The sequence below is a fragment of the Tenrec ecaudatus genome, chromosome 13 (genome assembly GCF_050624435.1).
Source record: "Tenrec ecaudatus isolate mTenEca1 chromosome 13, mTenEca1.hap1, whole genome shotgun sequence".
Taxonomy (NCBI): Eukaryota; Metazoa; Chordata; class Mammalia; order Afrosoricida; family Tenrecidae; genus Tenrec; species Tenrec ecaudatus.
Window position 1 is genome coordinate 70,404,670 of NC_134542.1, and position 18,928 is coordinate 70,423,597.

General features: G+C 47.1%; 1 protein-coding gene and 1 pseudogene across 2 annotated transcripts in view; both read left to right on the plus strand.

Moving 5' to 3' along the window:
* The window catches only part of STK39 (serine/threonine kinase 39), a 365,110-nt gene that overhangs the window by 15,884 nt on the left and 330,298 nt on the right, over positions 1-18,928 (plus strand). The gene's annotated exons all lie outside the window — the stretch shown is intronic.
* Positions 8,092-8,159, plus strand: LOC142425061 (U4 spliceosomal RNA; annotated as a pseudogene).

The window sequence follows — 18,928 nt, forward strand, 5'->3', positions numbered from 1 at the left end:
AGGGCTAAATTGCTGTCAGTCTTTAGAAAAAGTAAGTATCTACCGGCTGTCCAGAAAGTGACCATTTCTAGATCTTCTTGATCTGGGATCTTCTGGATTGCTTTCATAGGGGCAGCACGACTCTCTGAAGGCTGCAGTTTTGCCCTGTCGTTTGTAAGGCCCCCGGATGGTGGCGTGGGTCATGTGTCAGGCTGCCACGCACAAGGTCAGCGGTTCAAAACCACCTGCTGCTGCTCCGTGGGAGCGTGTTGTGAAGTGTCGCGGTCTGTGAACTGCGCAGCGCAGTCCTGCCCTGTCCGTGAGCCGCTGTGGGATGAGCTGATTCGATGGCAGGGTTTGGTCTTTATTTAAAGCCCCCTGCTGTTGCTGCTGTCAGGTTACTTCTAGCTCATGGTTATCCCTGCCGTGCAGAGCGGCACTGCTCCTGGGACCTGTCTTCCCAGATGCCTCCGGTGGGTTCAGGCTGCCAGCCTCTGGGTGGGGGGGGGGGGGGGTTCTTAACTGTGTGTGCCTCCCGGGGCCAACTGTAAACCCGTAAGAACCCCTGTTCCGTAGCTGATCGATTACGTCGTCTTGTAGGGACAGGGAGACACTGACCTTGAGTTGGTAGAAACCCACCGCTGAGGGGTGGCTTCTAGCGCATGTGGGTCTCCGCCGAGCGTCTGCTGGGCTGGTGCCGTCAGGCAGTAAGCTGCGTGGTCTGGCTTTTGAAAAAGTAAGTTCTTCAGCTACACGGAGTTGTTTAAACATTAGAGACGGCTCGGTCTCTCCGAGGACCTGACAGTGATGTTCCAGATGATGTTTTTTATGAGCTGTGGCTGACCTTAAAGTGGGTCAGCTCAGAATGTATCTGTCCCCCGCGGGAGCGTTGTGTTCTTCACGGACGCGAGGTGGGGGGTGTCCGCTTGCGCTTTAGACAGGCCTCCCTCCCACATTTCCAAAGTTCACCCTCGGCCACTTCGTTTCTACCCAAGTGCCTGTTTTCCTGGCCGGAGAGAAACCTGAAGGAGCGATCTCACTCTTAGGGAAGCAGATGACAGCACACGGCGTGCGCACACGGCGTGGTCAGTGTTTGGTGTACGGCACTCCGACGTAGTGGTTGCGTGGTTGGCGCCGATCCTCAAAGTCAGCCGTTGGAAACCACCAGCAACTCTCGGGAGAAACACTGACTTTCTACTCCCGTAAAGAGGTACAGCCTTGGACACCCAAGGGGGCAGTTCTACCCTGTTAGGGTCACTGTGAGTCGGCCTGGCCTCGACGGCAGTGATGGGTGTGTGTGTGTGTGTGTGTGTGTGTGTGTGTGTCAGGGGCAGCGTGCGTCCTGTAACAAACAGCGAGAGTGATTTTGCCAGGCGATGTGCCCTGGAGCTCCACTTGGCATCAGGCCATCCCCACGGTGCATGGTGTGTCTGTGAACAGGACGGTTGGGTGTCAAAAAGTAAATGGAAAATGCATTTAAAAGGTAATGGAGTTTCCCCACAAACTTTCGGAAGCCCTCCCCGGTGTCCGCTGGTGCTGGTTTTAGGATCCCCGTGTTGCTCTGCACGAATTGTCCGGTGACCCTTCCTGTCCGACGGTTGGCTCCCCATGTAAGTGAGCGGGCCCTGCTCTTCTTCCGCTTTCCGCCATTGTGTTTTGCGAAAGGTTTTATAGGAATACGCTTAGGTAGCAAGGGACGTTGTAGCTGCGTTTTATTTCAAAGTTAAAAAAAAGACTCCATGTTATGCAGAAATGCAACTGGTTTTCTAATGTGGCATCGATTTACTCTCAAGCCCCCCCCAGAAGGCTTGAGGCAGCATTAGCTGGTGTTCCTGGAACAGTTATTTGTCTTCCAGAATGGCCCATTAGCCTGTCAGGGCGAAGTTCATTGTTTGAGTTCTGCTCTGCTTTACTTTATTTTTATTTTTTAATAGATTCTGGACCATAACTTCCTGGAAGTGATTTGATCCCTGGGACTGGGCCGTGGGCTTGCCGTGTTCCGTTGGTTCAGGTAGCACACCCGTGAGAGGGTGGACTGAGAGGTCACCCTAGAACAGGGGTGGGATTCCCAAATCAAGTCTAAAGACAGAGGCCAGGTACCAACTGTTCTGAAGCTAAGACCAGTGCAAGGCAGCAAAAGACCCTGCACTGGGACCGGAAGAAAGGGGACATCCAAGATTCATCTCTGTGTCTGCTCAACGAGGGGTCAAGGCAAGGGAATTAACTCTATAATGCCTGAATTTTTAATTTCAGGAAAAAAAATTTGTTTTCGTTACTGTCATAGTTAATATATATTTATATATACATTTAATTAAATGTTATGAAAACGTCGCGCTCAGCGGTATCGGGCTAAGAGAGAAGGTGCTTTCTTTTTACCTTCCCCAAATACTGTAAATGGCAGTGTCTTGTGGTGGCGTCTCATTAGAAGCTCTGCCTTCAGCAGTGCCCCCAGGCTGACTTCTGTAAGAGGAATTCTGACTGTGTCTGTGTCATTTGTTGCCCCTTTAGCAAGCTGCCCTAAAGGTTTGTGGCTTGAAATAGCCCCTCTGTTGGCTTAGGCATCTGTGGCTCAGCGGTGTGGGCTGTGCCTGGCCAGGCATTCTTCTCTTGGTCTTGTCTGGGGTTGTTCATGTGGTCGCTTCAACCCTGCCTGTCTATTTCAGGCCAGCCTCACTTCTAGCGAGTGCCGTGGCTGCAGCTGGCTGTCAGCAAGTAGACCCTTTCTCCTGTGTTGTCTCATTCGCCAGCAGGCTGGCCTGGACTCGGTCCCTCGGTCCCCTGGCTGCAGCAGTGTTCCAGGCTGGCCTGCGTGGAAACTGTAACCGCTCCGAAGGCCCAGACGTGGAAGTCAGGTGGCATCACTGTGCTGCATTCTATTGGTGGGGACGGGGGCACAGGTTTCTCTCCTTGTTGGGAGGAGTGGTAAAAATCACATGGTCAAGGCGTATGTTATGTATACAGGGCAGCTGGAGAATTCTTACAGTACTTTATTTGTTAGCACAAGGTGATGAATATACAATGGCTGTCTCTTACTGAATTTTGGTTCTTAATTGCGGGTGGGGGGAACTGTAGTTACGGTGTGGCTATTTCTCTAACCAGCCACACAAACATTGGCTATGGTGAACTAACCATTGGAATGGTTTTGACTCTAAAAGTAGCTTCGGGCATATGCACCATTGCTGAAAAATCTAAAGATGTGGATTTAAAAAAAATCATTTTTAAAGCACATTTGTACATATGTTGCCATCATCATTCTCAAAACATTTTCTTTCTACTTGAGCCCTTGATATCAGCTCATTTTCTTCCCCTTCCTCCCCTGCCCTCCCTCACGAAGCCTTGATAATTTATAAATTATTATTTTTTCATGTTTTACCCCAACTGCTGTCTCCCTTCACCCACTTTTCTGCTGTCTGCCCCACTGGGAGGGGTTATGTTGATCATTGGGATCTGTTCCCCGCTTTTCCCCTCCACCTTCCCCTTACTCTCCTGGTGTTCCCGGTGTTTTGAGGTCTTATCTCTACCAGTGTACATTCTCTGGTCTAGCAGAATTTGTAAGGTAGAATTAGGGTCATGATAGTGCTGGGGTGGGGGGGACATTAAAGAACTAGTGGAAAGTTGTAGGTTTTGTCGTTGATAAACTCTACCCTGACTGGCTAATCTCTTCCTTGTGACCTTTCTGTAAGGGGATGTCCAATTGTCTACAGATGGGCTTTGGGTCCCCACTCTGTCCTCCCCCTCATTCATCGATATGATTTTTTGTTCTGGGCCTTTGATGCCTGATACCAGATCCCATCAACTTGTAATGACCATATAGGCTGGTGTGCTTCTTCTATGTGGACTTTGTTGCTTCTCAGCTAGATGGCCACTTGTTTATCTTCAAGTCTTTTAAGACCCCAGATGCTTTATCTTTTGATAGCTGGGCACCATCAGCTTCCTTAACCACATTTGCTTATGTACCTGCTTTGTCTTCAGTGATTGTGTCAGGGAAGGTGAGCATCACAGAATGCTGGGTTATTAGAACAAAGTATACTTGCATTGAGGGAGTATTTGAGTACAGGTTCAATGCACATCTGCTGCCTTAATATTTAACATATAAATATATGTAACTAGGTCTTATTTCTCTATTGATGTTTATAAATATATTTACAAGATGTTGATTTTATTGAGACACCTGAAGGCCCTTGGCGTGGTGTGTGTCTTTAAAATGCTGGTCCATTTTAGCCTTGCAGTGTTTAATTCCAGACTGGCCTTCTTAAAACTCTACACCACATTAAAAATATAGACTGTTTGCATGCATATGTAATTATTTCTCCTGCCACCTAGAAGTGAGTGAACTCGATCTGTCACAGTCCTAAAAATAACAGGTTATCTCCTCATCTCTCAACTTAAAAGTAGACTGTGGCTTACATGAGTAAATGAGCTTTTACTTTAACATCAAAAACAACATTTTACTTCCTGAATTCAAGCTCAGTTTTTTATTTCTTTAAAAAAATTGTCAGATTATTTTGATACAAAGATTAGAATTATAATGGGTGGTGATAGAATTCATGCCTTTTCTTTGATGTATTAAATACTAATGGCAGAGGTAACAGAAGTCAGCAAGAAGTGCAGTTTTACCGTCTAACATATTACAAAGTCTTTCTGGTAAATGCCCTCAACCCCAATCATCAAATATTATGTGCTTTTGCATAGGAGAAGATGACTTGAGTTTGATCTTTATAGATTTACAGATTCAAATACTGATCTGGACATGGGATTAGAATTATGGAGTGGCTGTCTTGCTGGGGGTCAAATTCCCCTTTCTCCCATAAGGAAGCAAGACCAATAAGAGGATGCTACCTAGACATTTGAGGTTAGGAGACCTTCCAAGCTGATTGGTTTTAAACTTCCCAGTACTTGATCTTTGTAGTGAGTTTGGATGAATAAAAAGGAACGAAAGAGAGAAAGACCACTAGCTACTCTGTCGCTCAGAGACACTGTTTGATTTCGATGTAGAGTAGACCTTTCAATGGGGCTTTTTATATTTGTATTCTATTTTATACTTTTGTAAACCTTTTAAATGGGATTTTCTCAAGTACACACTAGGATTTGGGGACATTACTACTTTTTGGTGTTCTCAGTACTTTAAAAACTAATTTATGTAGAGCAAAAAACATAAACAAATCTTTGATGAGCATTTGTTTGGTAAAAGTGATTTGTTCTCCACGATTTGCTCTTCACTGAGAGCCAAGTGTACTTTATGAGTATTGAACACATAGACATTGTATGAGTCTGGGTACTTCAGAGAAACAAATCCACAGAAACTTATGTATAAGAGAGAGTTTTATATAAAGGTTAAGTGCGCATCAAGCAAACATCCCAACCCAGTGCTGCCCAAGCCCACAAGTCCACCATTAATCCATTAACCCATATGTCCGCCACCAATCCACGAAATCCTCCTCCATCTCACAAAACAGACACAATGATGCGGACTGCAGGAGGAAAGCTGAGTCAGTGAACTGTAAGCATCTCAGCACTGGCAGGATTCTCCACATGGCTGCTCTAGTACCCAGGGCTGCATCGGGGTAGGTCCAGGTGGCTTCTTGGGGATGTCTTGCAGGAAGTGGCTAAGGCAGCTGCACCCTGGTCCGACCATCAGAAAGCAAGACACCCGAGAACTAGAAAGGCGAGGCTCACGGAGCCATTGATCCCTCCGCCCTTCAGTTAATCACACATGTGTTTATTGGCCAGGTTGGCACAATAAACTAACTAACTAACTCAATCCACCCCTTGCCAACCCGGCACCTGTACATAATTCGTTATCTTCATAATTTCAATTAAGTAACACCTACACCTTAACCTTATAATCCTGTGAATTTTTCCCCCACCTATGAAAGTTTGTAAGCCAACCACTTCATGCCTTATCTCCCCCAATTTTGGGTATCCAATTTATATACTGCCCACTTACATCAACCCAGTTGTCTGAGAAGACAATCATATTTTTCCACATGAAGAGTCTTTAGTCCAGTTAGAACCTTGTGAAGTCTGCATCCATAAGCAAAGTCAAATCTGGACAGGCCATCCATGAAGTCAGCAACAATATGCACCAGTTCACAGGCTCAAAAATCTACTTCTGGTCGTGTTCTGGTCAACTCAATGTGGGCTGCCTCACTTAGCCTCCACAGAGTGCCCATTGGTCGCCTTGCCTTTAGACCATGGGCTCTCACCAATACTCAACAAGCCTAACCCCCTCGTGCTAGGTCATGATCCTTAGACCAGTCAACCCGCTCTCATCTTTTTTTTTTCCCCTGTAAACCAAGTCCACAGGTGTCAGTGGCCAAACTCAACCCGTCTCTTTATTGCTGCATTTCTCCCACTTCCACTCAACAAGCAGATTCAGGTGGTCACCTAGCAAGGATTTCAATCTGCTCACAGGCTCCCTCTAACATTTAGTCCCCGAGAGGAGTTTTCTTCATGGTTCCAGATTTTTTGCAGCTTCTGACAAAGATTACTGGTTCCTGAGTACTCCAAATCACTGGGTGGGGCTTATCTTTCCTTGCATAGCTTTCTTTGCAGTCGTGGCTTAAACCCATTTAAAGATAAAATTTAATGGCTCAAAGCAGTGGGCTTACAAACTTTTCTATTTTCACACTTCCCATATTTTCCCAGAAAACAACCGAGTAAGTAGTGTGGCTTTATCTGACCTCTGGCTAGACAAGAAAAACTACCACGAGGGAGAGGTCAAACAAACATCTTCTCTCCATCTTAGATTTGTTTCTCCAGTACCCCACTCCTGGTACCATATCTCGGTAAATGAACATTTTTTTTCATAATGAAATGTGTTCACAGCCACCAAAGGCATTCAGAACCTAATCTGAACACTTGTGGTTGTGCCATATTTCTTTTGAGTATTGATTCTACTTTATCCTCTGTACACTGTTGGATCCCCTTCTTCTGACATCTGGTACTTTCCTATTGGGAGTGAAATAATCTTATACAGAAAGTTTTGTAACACAGAGAAGATAATATTAAGTCACTTCCACGTTGGCTACAAATGCAGCTGAACAGAGTAATGGCTTTCAGATTCCACGTTGACCTTTCCTTAGGTCAGCACTGGAGCTGGCACTGAGAAGGTTCCAGATTGGTTAAGTATATGATGCTTTCTTTTTTTTTGCTAGACCTATCTGAATTTCATGGGTGTGAGGGAAAAAATTCCGTAATATGTAGGAATATAATTGGATGGGTGTTGAATTCTTTACTCTTTCATCACATTTCAAAGATGTCACGGTGTATTAAAAGGATGGTAAAGTCACTGGTATGATTAGCCTTTGTTTAAAATGAAGCTTTTTAAGTGACAAAGGTGTCATGCTTGTATATTAAACAGGTGCAGACAACAGTCCTCGGGTGCCATTCTCAGAGGCGTTTGCTGTCACCAGTGTAGTGTTTCTCCCTTCAGATGTTTTCTGTGTATGCACATAGGCAAATATGTATGTGTACGGAGATTCTTCTGATGTGCAATATATATGAGGAGCCCTGGACGTGCAGTGGGTTGTGCTGGGCTGCTAACCACAGATTAGTAGTTCAAACTCCACTAGGGGTGGGGGAGCAGAGGCTTTCTGCTCCCATAAAGGTTCACAACAGCCTCGGAAACACACGGGGCAGTTCTACCCTGCCCTGTAGGGTCACGGTGAGTTGGGATTGACTCAGGGACCGTGAGTTGGGTTACCATTGTACATGGAATGTGGTGACTATACATATTATCCTGTAGCATGTATCTTTTAATTTTGTTCAGCTTCTCCTTTTATTTGTCGTAAAATAGCACATTGGAGATATCCACAGCTGTCATTCCAAACACATTCTCGTGGATCTGCCTCACGTGGAAAAGCATCCACTCAGTCCTGGCCCATTTCAACTCTGTGCATGTACTTTAGATGATTTAATCAGTCATTTATTAATCAACTTGTTGGTTGTTTCTAGATTTTCAATACTTCCGTGCGTTAGAAACCCTGCAGTGGGATTGTGGGGCAAAAGGTCTTTCTATTTGGATGGGCACCATGATCTTTTATTCTGGTTTTCATTCTATCAGGTGCCTGCTTAATCGCTCCTATTGCCACACGTAGAAGAGAGTCAGGAAACTTTGCTCAGTGGCAATATGGTAGCCAGCGAGGTTTATCTGAGGCGCGATTATTGCTAATTGAAGAGAGCTAGGATGAGGAAAGCATCTTGCCTCCTCTCCCACTTGACCTAGACCTAACAAATGGCGGATAGCATGGCATGGAGTAAGAGGGTGGACTGGCAAATGGAAACCGTATGATGTGAGCTTAGGAAATGAAATGTGCACCATTTTATGGACTGCCAAAATGAAATCCCTCAAGGTTTGTACGAAGAACAAACTTAGGGCAAGATTTTCTGAATGGGAGAGCCGTCTGGGTTATAGACTAGAAAGTAAATAGGTTATATTACCCTTTGGGCTATAAGGAGCGGGATCTTACTAAAGTTACCTCAGGTCATGGGGTCCTTCTGTACAAAGACCGAGCCCGGGGTCCACAGTGTCCCAGGGAAAGGTGAGCATCCAGGTCTTCAGGAATGGTAGGGAGTGAGTTCTCATGGACCCTGGAAATGGACAGGGGCTCCAGCAGCATGACCGTCTCTTATCACCAGCGGCTGCCACGTCGACTCTGGGATGGTGAGGTTATGGTTGACAGAAGGGGACCCTGGTGGTCCTTGTGCTACCGCATTGCTGCCGCCTCTCCTTGTGTGCCGGTTTTAACTCCAAAGATGGATTTTGCCAGCTGTGATAGTTAGGCTGTATGTCAAGTTGGATGGGCCAGGGGTTTTCCATGACATGAGCCAACATAGTGTGGTCGGCTACTTGTTTGGATCCTCAGTGAAGCCACCAGGCAGCTGTGTGGACCTCCTTAATTTGTTCATGGTCCACATACAAGGGAGGGAGGTTTTATTTGGGGTGCGGCCTACTCTTAAGTATAGACTGATATGGTGTGGAAGCTAGCTTGTTTCTACTACTGCATTTGGATTTCACCTCTGGTTCTTCAAGCTCCCGGTCTTTCATCCGCCAATCCCAGGAGCCATCAGCGGACTGCCAGGCTCTCTCAGATTCACACACTTCAGCATCCACCAGCCTGTGGTTTCCCACTTCACCTTTCTGCTTCCTGCTCAGCAGTCCCTGCAGATAGAGGAGTCAAGAGGCTTCAGTTGACATTCTCTTTAAAAAAAAAAATAATTTTACTGGGGGCTCGTGCAACTCTTATCACAATCCATCCACCCATCCATTGTGTGTCCAGCACATTTATACATTTGTTGTTCTCGTCATTCTCAAAACATTTGAAAAACAAAACAAAACAAAAAAACCCAAAACATTTGCTTTCTACGTGAGCTCTTGGTATCAGTTCCTCATTTTCCCCCTACCTCCCCGCTTCCTCTTCCCTCATGAACCCTTGATAATTTATAAATTATTATTATTTTGTCATGCCTTACACTGTCCGATGTCTCCCTTCACCCACTTTTCTGTTGTCTGTCCCCCAGGGAGGGCGTTATGTGTAGATCCTTGTAATCGGTTTCCCCTTTCTACCCCACCTTCCCTCCACTCTCCCAGTATCGCCACTCTCACCCCTGGTCCTGAAGGGATCATCTGCCCTAGATTCCCTGTATTTTCAGTTCCTATCTGTACTGGTGCACATCCTCTGGTCTAGCCTGATTTGTAAGGTAGAATTGGGATCATGAGCGTGGGGGGTGTGGAGGGAAGCTTTTAAGAACTAGAGGAAAGTTGTCTGTTCATCCAGTTGACATCTTACCTACAGACCTGAACCAGACTGAACCTTTCCCAATTCTGCAACTGCGAGCCATTTCTTGACTTACGTCTCTTTCTTTGTACAATAATACATTGCACAAGAGTCACTGGTTTTGCTTCTCTAGAGGACCAGCATGGCACACTAGGGGGTTCCTTCATGGGTCACCTGCCTGCCTGTGGACTGATTTCCCTAAATTCACCTGCTTTCCTGAGCCCAGCCAGCAGAGGCCAGTGGAGACAGTATATGACTGCCGAAGGTTCCTGCTTCCGGAAGGTCGATAAGTTAGTGTCCAAGCAGCATCCCTCATAGGTTCTTGTCCAGCTACCTACTGAAGAGGGCATTTGCCCTTAAGAGAAACAAGACCCAAACCAAACCGAAAAAGCAAAACCCTCATTCCTCAAACATCATCCTTGACCTGCGAGGGCACTGGTGGTTCCCTGGCAGACCTCCACCTTCCTAGACAACGTGTCTCACGAGCAGCCGTGACCTGAGCGTCTGCCTGTGGAGAATTACGAGTTGCTGTGATGCTGAACAGGTTTCAGCAGGTGTTTCAGACTCAGGTGGACTAGGAAGAATGGCCTGGCTGGCTACTTATGGAAATAAGCTGATGAAACCCCTATGGATCTCAATGGTGTCCTGATGCGTAACCATCGTGGTCATGGCACAGGATGGGGGCAGCGTTTAATTCCATTGTGCATGGCGTCACTGTGGGTTGAGGCATACTCAATGGCAAAAGGCAGCATCAGTCTTTCATTGAAGGATATATTTGATTTTTTTTTGATGTGCTCAAAAAAAAAAAAGTTTAGTCTTTACCTTCATGCAAACCTCCCTAGGAAGTAACCTCTCTTTTTTTCCTTGTGGAGTGTTAATTGGGAAACTTAGAGTTTTAAATTGTTGTTAAGAACGGAAGAACCAATGCCTGGATCAGTCGACAGGACTTTTTTCTTCGGGACATTTGCTTTAAATTACTAAGGAATCCTTCCCTGCCATTGATCCCATTCTGACTCAACAGACAGGCAGGACTTCCCCTGTGGGCACAGGAGACTGTAACGCTTTAGAAAATATATATGATTGATTGGGAGTTAATACATGTATCATTGCATAGTCCAGTCACATCAAGCAGTGCTGTGCAGTTGCTGCCACAGCCAGTTTCTGAACCTTCTTTTCCTTCCTGACTCCGTGACATCGTCTCCCTTTTACCCCCTGTGTTGGACAGGGTTCTCTAGAGAGACAAACCAGATTGCTAGTAATTATATATAAATATATTTGTAAAGATAGATATATAATTCAAGAAATAAACTGTTAAATAATATACAGATAGATAATACAAGAAATTAACAGTTAAATTATAAAGCAGTGAAACACTAGCAGTCCTTCAAGGCTTGAGAGCTGCCAGTTGCCAGTCTCCTTCAGTAGAGAGAGCTGGGCTACATAGATCCAGGCAGCAAACAGCAAGGCAGGTCCCCAGCTGTCATCAACTGTCGGTCCCCAGCTCCAGAGATGAAGATTCCAATCGTGTGGGCTTAAAGGGACCTCACCTTACAGCGACACTGTCCACAGGCTAGGCATCCAACAGGTAGTGCACCCCTTTAAACTGAGGCACAGAACAAGCAAGCCATTTATCCCTCTGCCCTTCAGTTAATCCTACTTGTGTTTATAGGCCCTTTCCCTTCCCCCCTGCCCCTAAATCCTTTTTCTATTTGCTGTCCCTATAGGTTCATCAATCCCGGGCTTCTGGAAAACAGAAATACATACAACATAATTTCAAGAGGGTGACCCCCCAATGCCATGACAGCTCTGAATTAAACCCTAATATGAACAACCCCCCCCCCCAATGCAAAACAAAAATACAGATAATGTCGAAAACCAGATCAGGTCCAGCGTGCATCCGGGAAGATCAGCTGGCAATATTTTAACTTTTCAAGTCAGGAGTATCCCATTGGTCTCATAAACTCTGTTTAGTCACCACTGAACTCCCAGCTCTCCATTGTGCATGGAGGGAGATCACCCGAGGCTGTTTCCAATGTAGGTCCCACTAATAGATCTTGGGCTTCCACCGTCATCCATGGCCTTCTCCAAACCAGATTCTCACAATTTAGGCTCTGCTGCTAACCTCTCCTTGATTTGGGATTGCATGCTTTGCAGTCCGCCAGTGACTGATGATGGGTGCTGCTTCCATGTTGACTTAGTTGACATCTCCCTTGGATGGCTGCTTATTGGGAGACAAACCTTTAAGACCCCAGATGCTGTTTGAGAGGCAAGCACCGTCTAATTTCTTTGCCATGTTTTGCTATAGCACTTATATCTCCGTGCTCCCTTCCTGAGGGTGAGTGTCGAGCAGGGCCATGATGTAAGAACTAATAGTGCGAACCCAAAGCTCATTCCTGGGTCTGTGGGAAATTTTTGTTGGCTTGTTTTTATCTGCCTTTGGCGCCCTTTCAAAATCTCCTTGTTAATTTCTGGTCGAGAGTCTTACCGGTCATCTCTCTGGGGCATGACGACCATCTTCTGTTAATATAGTCTTTCACGAGCCCCTGGTACTAATTTGTAAAACCCCGTTGAGAGAGCGCTATTGGGCCAATGCCGGCTAACTCCTTCTCACAGTACTTGAATTATTCGCTTGTACAGAATCGATCTTTTTGTGGCTGGATGCTGTTTACATGAACAAAGGGGGTTAATTCTCAGGGACACTTTATAATTATCCTGTCGGTCACAGGTTTGCCAGAATAATATATTTCTTATTACAGCAGAGAGGGCATGGTGTAGCCAGGGCAGCAAGACCACGTTGTCTGCCTGCCAACAGTTCAACAGCCTTGGTGCTGCTGTTGTCCTCAGACGCCATGGCTTTTCTGACTTAAGCCCTTGCCTTACAAGTGTGTCTGAGGTCGAGTCCAGTTCACCTTGGGGAGTTTCCGCATCGGATCTCCCGGATGCAGCCTCTGGTGCATGTTGTACGCCTTGAAGATCCAGGATTCCATGCCTCACTCAGTGTTGTACGGTACCTGGCCGGGTCCCCAGCATGCCCCCAGAGGCCCGGGTCGGTGTGGCCCATTTGGTGGACCCCACCAAAGGCACTCTGTCCCTAAGGTCCCCAAAAGCATTTTCAGTCTCTTTCCCCCAATTGGAGGTCAGTCCTTCCACCTTTCCTATCAGCAGACAAGCATATGTGTTCCCCCAGACATGTTTGTTCCCTTCCCCCTCTCCTGCCTGACTTGTTACCATCAGTATCCTTCATCCCTCTGATATGGCTGTCTACCTGCCCTGGGGGTGGGGCAACTAACTCATCATTGATTGACATGGCAGCCACTCAGTAGACAATATCTGCCCTTCCCCTCCCTTGACCAGTTGATCCCAGCTGACATGAGGCGCCCCCCGGCAAAGTAACCTTCAAAATACCTCCCTAGAACGGATGGTGTCTGGTTCATTGGTACCGGTGAGGCTCTCTACCAGGCTGTCTGGACCCTGGCCAGCAGACTGGATGCCCTACAAGCCCGAGCTTGTGCCCGCGCTGCCGCTTGTCCTGCAGCAGTGGACTCATACAGTGTCTGTCTTTTGTGATGGCCTAACTTCACTCAACGTCCTGCCTTTCAGGGCCCTCCACAGCCTGAGGTGGTTGAGTCTGGAACTCTTCTCCCTGCTAAGGGACAGTAAGCACACTGTATTTGAGTAACGCCCGCCGCTGGGCCTATCCGCCTTCTATGATGTTCTGAAAAATATTTGTATACCGGCCACCCCATACTGCCAGAAGAGCTTACTTGGCTTCCGTCCGTAGTTTTGTCTTCAGCAGCATCTTTCCTGTGGCTTTTTGGAAGCATATCCGATCAACCGGATTTTATTTCCAGCGATGCCTCTGAAAGAATTCTCTGAGCTGTTTGCTTTCCCCAGTCCCTGGGTTCTTGCCCGCAGCCCGAGCCCCCGTCTGCTGCTTGTTCAAAGGCACGGCCAGCGGGTCGCATGGTTCCATGGCTCTCGGCTGCCCAGACCTCTGGGGCTTGTGACCCTAGGAATCTCAGAGGGCAGATTTCCTGTTATTTATTTACTTGTTTTTAAAAAAGAAGGGGAACAAAAACAAACTAAGCTCTGAAAGCGTGTGTTTGGCTTCTGTCCGTGTGCAGTGTAATCTCACCGGAGGCAGCACTGGAGCACCTGTTTACCAGAATGCTGTCTTGACTGTCACCTTGTGGAAAGTTTTGCTGGGCGAAAAAAGATGAACGGCAACATATTTGCCTTTGCGATAGACAACCAAATGGCCTTGGTTCATTTTTGGAAAGTGCTTTTTTGCCCCACACCCACTCCCTCACCCCCTGCTTCCTGGTGGTCTTCCAAATCTATGTTGAAATCTGCTCAAGAATGCCTTTTAGCACATAAGCAAAATTAAACATTACTGTTTGATCACCGGCTGCGTGGTGCTCGTGATAACTGGGAGGAAAGCCGCCTAAATCCTTGTTGGTGAGGACGCTGGCGTTCCTTTTGGGGCCGGTTGGAGGGGAGCGGTATGTTAATCTCTGCGTGATTGCCTTAGTGTGGGCGGTGACGATCACCTCCTGCCTGCCTTAGAGAGGGTCTGGAAAGGCACGGGTTTTGTTATTGTCCTTTTTTTGGGGGGAAATAATGAAGCGGATTTCCCCCCACTGTGGTTTCACAGATTTGACTGTTTATCGTAAACGATTTAGAGAGAAAACGTAACGATCACCCCTTTGGGCACGGTGCCTCTATTTAGTGTTGTTCCTTTTTCCATGGGGACGGGTCACACCAACACAAGACGTTACATGTCGAACCCCTTTCATCATGCGCTCTGCACTGTGACTGCGCTGTGGTCACGGGCCATCGCATCGGATCGATTCTGGCTCATAGCGACCCGGTAGGAGGAGAGAGGAGCGCTGCCCCCATAGAGTTTCTCAACGGAAGCCGACTTCCCACATCTCTCTCCCATGGTGGGTTGGAAGTGCTGAACTTTGGGTTGGCAGCCGAGTGCTTGACCCCTGTGTCACCAGGGCTCCATCTGTAACGACTGTGGAGCAGAATCTGTGTGAACGGCATGGGTGGGCCTTTTTAGAAGCAGACTGCCACATCTTCTTCCCAAAGAACATGTGGTGGGTTTGAACCTCTGACCTTTTGTCAGCAGGCAAGCACTTAACCACTGTCCCACCAGGACACCTGACCTAAGAAAGTGGATTTTCTTTTGTGCTCTGAAAATTTCCCATTGTTTTTATTTTGGTTTGTCACTCCCCCCCTACCCCTGTCTTTCCCTGTAGTGCCCAAATGGGTGTGAACATGAGTCAACACGGATGTAGGAGTGTGCATTGACCTCTTTCTATGTGTGGAGGCAGAGGCAGATGAGGGCATTTCAAAAGGCTGGAGGGGAAAAAAAATCTATTGTCTTTAATTCCATTTTGTCTATGCATGTTTAAGCCCCCTCATATTTGTGTGTTTGTGTGTGAGGTTATGGATGTGTAAAGGAATAATCCTGTGAAATGAAAGCTCATTAATCCCTGAAAATGTTTCTTCTATCTCCTGAAATGTTGTCATTATTGGCAAAAAGGTTCAGAATTAAAATTCTTGGAAGGATTGTTCCCTGTATTGCTAAGGTTTGTCAATGTCTCATTCCGGGTGACAAGATGATGCTGACACAAAGACCAATGCGTGTGAGGGATCCGCCGCGGTACATGTATTTGCTTATGCTATTTTGCAAGGGCTGGCATGGTGATCCCAGCTTCACAAGCCAGGGATGCCATCCTGGGGGGGGGCGCACATGACCCACTGAAGGCTGTGTAGCCCAGTGTGAACACGGTCGGGTCTGGCTGCAAAACCCTTCTAGGGTGCCCCTCTGCTTTGCTGTCTGCTCTGTCCATACAATCCTCAGAGCACCAGGGCTGGGGTTTATTTCTAGAAGAAAGGGCTCTGCTGTTCAAGCAGCACCCCATGGTAGTGAGACGGCATTCTCATTGTTTACCAGCCCCGTCGTCCTTCCTAGTGTTTCATGGTAAACATCAGGCCATCAGATGTACTTTGCAAGAGTATCTTAAGGATGAAAGATCGTGAAAGTATAGTGACAGCTTAGTACCTGTGTTAGCCTGGGTAGACTAGAGAAACAAATCCATGGACACACATATGTGTATAAGAAAGAGATTTATATACGAGACCAACTGAACATTGAGAAAGCATCCCAGCCCAGTCCAGATCAAGTCCTTAAGTCCGACATTAGCCCATATGTCCGATACCATTCTATAAATTCCTCTTCAGACTCATAAAACATATGCAATGATGCTGAATGCAGGATGATCACAGGCCAGTGGGTAGAAAGTCTTTGGATCCAGGGCTGATGTAAGCACCTCATCACTGGCAGGGGTCTCTACGTGGCTTCTCTGGCTTCAGAGTTCTGGTTGCATTGGGGTGGGTCCATGTGGCTTCTCCAGCTCAGGGCACTAGAGTAGTTCCATGTGTTTTGCCAGCTGCAGTGTCTCCCAGGGAGTGAGCAGAGAGTCTCCCACCTCCAAGGAGGAAGTACCGGATTTCCCAGAATTCTCAGGAGAAGGCCATGCCCACACAGAGGCTTCATTGGCTGGGATCTGATTGACAAGCTAGACTCCAGCCCTACACTCTTAATCCTCCAATACAGTTCTATATCTACCACAGTAGCAGTGATAAAGGTGGTCAGGTAAAAGTAGTAAGAACCGAGGAAACATTCAGTACCAGACCCCGGGCGCAAACCTTTTCCTGGTTAAGCCCATTTGTTTCTTAAAATTACCCTGTGAGACAGGGACTGCTATCTCCACTGTACATAATACACCCTCAGTTTGTGACAGCCGTTGTTCCACACCAGCCTATCTTCCATTGTTGGGCATAATACAGATTCAACTCATGAATAAAATTAATGACTAGCTAATATGCAGTAGTTGAGATTGATAAGATTCCCCCCTCCCAAACTTAGATGCTTACAATAGTTTGTTTTCTTCCCTCTATATGGATCCAATATTTGAGCTGCTTTTGTTGTTAAAAAAGAGGATTTAAAAAAAAGGATAGTTAAGGTACTTATTTAAACATCCCGCTAGCTAGTAGGAACACTGCGGACTGAAGTGCTTAGATCCCAAATGGATTTTTATGTGCTTTCAGTGGTGTCGTTCCTAGAAGGGGTGCTACCCCCAGGCTCAGCAGTTCGAAACCACCAGCCTATCTGAGGGAGAAAGACGTGACTTTCTACTCCCGTAAACAATTAGTCTCAGGAACTAGGGGCAGTCCTGTCCTGTCCTATAGGATCGCAGCGAGTCGACATCGACTCAACGGCAGTGAGTTTGGAGTTTTTTCGCTTTTCAGAAGGACGTGCGCTGCTGCAGTGACAGACTGTCTTCTGGAGATGACGTGAGAGAGTGAGAAGGAAAATTGCCCTTGTGATCCCCTCTCCTCGTCCTTCTTCAAGTTGTTCAACAAGTGGGGTCAGTCGGCAATCCTCATGGCCCTGCCGTCTACCTACCTCCGCAGTGGGGACACTGGGGGGTTTGTTTAGCAAAGCCGTCAGCGCTGCTGCTCAAGTGCTGACAACTGCGGAGAACACAGAGCAAGTCTGGCAGCGGACCCGATCCATTTCATCGTAGAAGAGAGATTCTCACTCCAAGTGAGGAAATTGTAGGGTTTTTGCTCATGTGCTGCTTAGAAATGCTGAAAGTGGACTAAACGTCCCAGCAGACTTCTAAACCCTAGAAGACGGAAAAGCAGAAGAGAGAGAACCTGGGCACTTGCCACACGCCTCGCACGCCTGCCACGCCCCGGGAGGCAGCGTGAGGCCCTGGGTGCGTAACCAGGTTCTTCCCTGCATGTGTTCGGCAAGGAAGATCCACGTTGCTCCGGAAAAAGAAACAGTGGTTGGGTGCTTGTCAAACTTGAGTGTATGTTAGCCCCAAACCAAGCCCCCTGGACACGGATTTGATTCTGATCCACAATGACCCCGTAAGGGCAGCAGAGCTGTTGCATAGTGTTTCTTAGACTAGAAATCTTCATGGGGCAGACAGTCTCCTCATTCTGGGCAGGGTCTGAGCTGCCCACTGTACAGTTAGCAGCCCATTGCCTGGCCCGTTGTGATTCTATGCTGGGGGTTGTATGTTGAAATGTGAGCAAAGGTATAGAGAGTGGGGAGGCTATGCTTTAGAAAGATTTGATAACCATGAATTGGCTCAATTTCAGAATTTACATCCCTCGGAGGTACAAATGCGTGGCTGTTAACAGCATGCTCGGCTGTTAACATGAAGGTTGGAGGTTCTAAGCTTCCTGGAGGACCTTAGAAGAAAGGTCTGGTGATGCCAGAGTTCTTCCAGGACATCTGCCGTTGGAAGCCCCATGTCACCTCGACATCTGACACAGAGAGGGCCGCCAGGCTTTGGGGGTGGACGTTGTGGCATCTGCTTTTTACGTGGTCAGCGCTATGTAGATGTGTCCCCCGCATCTTCCTTTGGCCTTTGGTGAGTGCCTGGGTGTGTCAGGTGGAAGCTCCCTTTGGGTCCAGCCTTGAGGATCTTAAAAAGTCTGTCTCGGGGAATGGACAGAGGAGCAGACACCGCAGTGAGAGGATTCTCGAAGAGGCTGATCGCTCCCTCTGTAAAATCCTTTTTTCCCATCTTTTGTCAGTCACATGCCATGTAGGACTCTCAGAATCCTGAAGGAAGGGCTTTCAGATCCTTCTTGTGAAGTTCTAGCCAGTGACAATCCATCGGGTGGGGCAAAGTTTATCCCGAGAGGCCTGTAGTCAGGCACAGGCTGCGTGTTTTCGGCAGGCTTGGCAATACCGTCCGCCAACACAATTTCTGTTGTTTAGCGCTGCCCATTGCAGATGAGTTCAAGGCTGATGCCGATGGATATATACGTAACCGGGATGCGCACACCCGCCCTTCTGGTGCACTTGTTCTAACTCATACTCTGACCGTGTTTGTAAATCGTAGGCTCTGGGTCAGTCAGTGTTTCAACTCTCAACAAGGAAGGCAAAGACCCGGAAAGAAACAAAGGCTATTTTTGTTGCTCCCAGGAACTAAATTTGCCATTGTTCTAAGGACCCCACAAGCGGCCACGGAGGTGAATTTGATCTAGCTGTGCCTTTGAACAAAGGCGTCTTGGTTGCGGTGGAATCCACTGATTTATTTTGAATGCTCGTCAGCCTGTTCACACGGTCACTT